The sequence below is a fragment of the Corvus kubaryi genome, unplaced genomic scaffold (genome assembly GCF_017639235.1).
Source record: "Corvus kubaryi isolate FWS band 111438036 unplaced genomic scaffold, C.kubaryi_AGA036_p1.0 37397, whole genome shotgun sequence".
In the NCBI taxonomy this organism is placed as follows: Eukaryota; Metazoa; Chordata; class Aves; order Passeriformes; family Corvidae; genus Corvus; species Corvus kubaryi.
In genome coordinates this window covers 10,242,810-10,246,856 of record NW_024581136.1, presented here as the reverse complement: position 1 = coordinate 10,246,856, position 4,047 = coordinate 10,242,810, and positions in this window count along the sequence as shown.

The window sequence follows — 4,047 nt, the reverse complement described above, 5'->3', positions numbered from 1 at the left end:
CAGCAGTCCATGAATAGCAGACCGTTTGCTTTGCACGTTTCTTTCTGGAGGGGAGCTGTTTGGTAGATGAAGGGAGGATATAACAGTTATGGGACAAAGCTAGAATGCATTTGATGTGTTTGGAAGGAAATGTTTACTGCCTTCCCTGGGAGTTAGTCTGAATAAGAACAGTGACAAGACCCCTTAGTATTTGTCCTGATGTTTTGAGTAGCCTCTCTCTTGTCTCTGCACCATATTTAGACATGTTTTCATCATATGGCAGATCCTGAAATGTGGTGAGACTTTTAGTTGATGAATACATTTCACTCCTCCCTATGCATAACATAGGATAGCATCCAAATATGAAGTCATCTGCTTCCAAGGCCATCTGCATCATTTGCCTTATTTTAGCCTCTTGATGTGTGCACAGGGCATGGTCAGAATCCAACTCTAAAAGTTCAAGTATTTCTCACTCTGGCAAAAGGTGAACATGTCCTCTCCACTTCATTTCAGAGTAAAACAGGTTATCTTAAATCCTCTTTCATCCTTTTCACTTCTTTCCAGATTATAAAATATAGCTGAGAAGAGCTGTCTGCTGACATCTCAATGCTCAGATTCTTAGCTGATGTTTTCTAAACCTCACATACTCTCTCTTTCTTGGACTTTGGTCCATGTCAGCTAAATTCCTTTGATTGCTATTCTTGGGTATAAATCATCCTTAGCATTGCAAAAGAAGATCTATTGAGAAAGGGATTATGCAGGATTAAGGAAAAAAAACAAACTTATTCTTGCCAAACACCCTGTGTTAGGCAGGGAGTAATGCTGGAGATGGGAATTAATGTTAATTTCCTGATCTTGTATGAGCCACAAAACACCTGGCCATCAGCTAGCAAAATGGGGGAAAATAGAGCCAGCTCCAAAACAAAATGAAAAAAAAAAGTAGTTGGGAAAGCAATGAGACTTAAGAGCATTTGTGAGTGTTGGGGCTTTGGGACAATTGCCCTGGTTCAGCCAAGGTGGGAGGTGAGGCTCCTGCTCAGAAGGGCAGGTAACATTTAATTCATGTGCTCAGACATAACAGGGGCCTTTCCCATTTTCCTCCTTGCCTACAGCCCTGCCCAGAGACCAAGACTGACCCAGGCACTGAAAATTCGCAAGAAACTTCACTTTTCTTGACATCTCTAATATAGGCTGATGCTGCTGAGAACAGCTGCACAAACCAGTGACTCACATCAAGAGGTGTCCTTATCTTTGCCATCTGCTGTAGCACTTCAGCTGAGTTAGGAGATCATTCCCCCTTTGGTGGGTGAGCTGTCAGCGCTTGTGTGTGAGGTGAAGCACTGCAGATGCTTTCCAGACCAAGATCTTGAAAGTCAGAGAAAAAAGGAAGGCCTGTAAGTCCATATGTGATGATCTTGTGATTTTGCTTCCTGCTTTTCTCCTGGTCCCACGGCTAATTTTCTGCCTTTAAGCTTCCAGTTGAAGGGTCTGAGAACTGGATTGAGTGGGTGCATGGTAGACTGACTGACTCAAGACAAGATTTTCAGTCCATGCTAGAAGCAAGCCTGCAAACACTGTCCCAGGCAGTCCTCTGCAGTGCACTGCCACCATCCATCCTGAGCCTGCCCTGTGGTTTAGGGCACATTTATCTTCTTGCACTGAGCTCATCCAGACAGGCTGCAGATAATCTGCTTGCAGGGCAGCCATATGTACGGGGCATGGGCAGATTATGCAAGGACCTGACCACTCAAACAGCTGCCAGGCAAAAGAACCATGGACAGAGTCAGTGCATTACATATTTTGGTAGATTGAGACCAGAGGAATCTGGTGCTAATATGGCAGGTTTGCAAAGGCACAGCTGGATCATAGAAATATTTAACATTTGGCAGGTATTAGCCTGGGCTTCGAAAAAAAGAGGGGTTTTAAAGGCTGAAAGTTGTGTGCAGAAATGCCCTTCATCTGAAGGGAAATGTGAAAGCAAAGCAGGACAGAGGGGTCTGTAGTGGTGTTGGTAGAACTGGGAGCTGGACGCTTCAGTCCTGCTCCAACCTCCCTGTGTGGATTACCTGGGAGAAAGCAACAGTCTTTCCATTCCTCTGCCTCATCCATCACTGAGATTTCCTGAGGCTCAAGAAACACTCTTTAAAAGCTATGCATTGGCAAGTGCTGTTTCAAGTATGATGGTGTCTGAAAGGCTGAACACCACAATTTGTTTTTGTAGACAATATTGGATGGCTCCAGCCATTGTGCACAGCATGGAGATCAGCAAACGTGAAATGAGGATGTACTGCTGCATTTGTTGCTCACTAGACTTGCCCTGTGCTGCCTGGATTTGCAAATCAATTCAGATGCCTGTGAGGATTTTCTTCTAATAAATCCACATGGTCTACTAGAGTGTCTCAGGGAAATCCCTTTAATTATTGCCTGTGGGTCATTAGCTGTGGCAAGAGTGACAGTCCAAGCATGGGTAAGGTGTCAGCAGCCGCTCTGTGGAGGAGAAGAATTTCTGTTCTGTGTGTTTAGGAGAGAGGACAGGACCCCCACAGTGACATGTAGAGGGCAACCCTGGGGGGAACAACACCACCTCTACTTCTAATTAGTTAATAAATTGCATTTAATACATGCTGATCTCTGCAGCAGAAGCAGCTAATACAACAGCACAGAGTGCCTGTCAGGAAATAGGGGGTAGTTTGGGTACCACAAGCACTTAAATAACTGCACTGATAGGATGTAGCACAAAATCACTGCTAAGCAACATGATGCATGGCACTCCAGGGAATTCCTGTCTAAGGTCAGAGCAAGCTGTTAAATATCTGCAGACACTGTATTCCTTTTCCTGACTTGCTGACGAGTTGTCACACCAGGTCAGGAAGGCATGGCTACAGCAAACAGGTGACAGATGGAGCCTGCTGCTCTGGCCTTTCCTTGCACTGGGATTTCCTGCAAGCTGAAATCATCTGAGCTCAACACCAGCTTGAGGCACTCAGTGCAACTCTTGGAACACACCTCCCTTTCAGATGGAACACCAAACTCTTAAAGAAAGAGAGAGACTATTCTTGTCCATAGGGTATAATTTTTTCCTGGATTTGGTGCCAATGTGAGGGTATGTGAAAGCATGCTCCCGTGTACCTTTTCACTCACACAAAAGCAACAGAACATGGGAAATGTGTTCTGAATCACCACCAAGGAAATAACAAACAACTAATAGTAACAGGAAACTGTATTTTGCATGTCATTAGACTTCACTGATACAATCAAGCAAGCTGGCTTTATTCCCTAGATGCTGGCTTTGGCCTGCAACAGGATGAATAGGTCTCCTGTTAATGAAGTACACGCAAGGTACTGCTGTGGTAAGCGTGTGCTTCTTGCCAGAGCCCAAGGCAATGAGTAGGATGGCAACTGCAGCTTTGGGAGAGGTAACGTTTGGAAGAATATGTAATATGCAAGCTACAGTTAAAACACATGGCTTAACAGAGCTGGAGAGAAAGTTCAATGCTAGTCAAAATCATTCCACGCATTCACAGTGGCTACCAGATCCTGCTCTCATTTATGCTGTTGGAAGCCTCAAAGTTAACATCAGGGTTTATTTTGAATTTACATTTTCAAGAACGAGGTCCTTTGTTTTTGCAAATAAATGTGGGTAATGTGACTTGAGAGGAATATATGTAGGAATCACTGCTGGATTGTGATCTTTTGCTTTTGAACAGGGCCAGATATAATTCTGCAGTAGAAAAGGCCAGCTAGCACTTATATTGACCAGCCAGATGAACCAAAAATCTCTGCTCAAAACATCTTTTTGGGATGAGTAGGTAGAAACCAGTGGGTCTGGTCCAGTCTAATAAGGACAGTATCCCATACATGTCTATGAAAAAAACCCAGCTCTCATTCCTGATCCTGGCCAAAAGGAAGGGTCTGTTTCTCAGGCACATTAAAACCCTAGGTGTTTAATGGGAGCCTTTTTTCCATTGTGAACTCCACATGAACCATTAAGGTAACAAGAGCCGACATCAAGGGAAATGTGCTGCGCTTCGGGCCCCTGCAGGGGCTGAGAAACCAAACAACGCATGC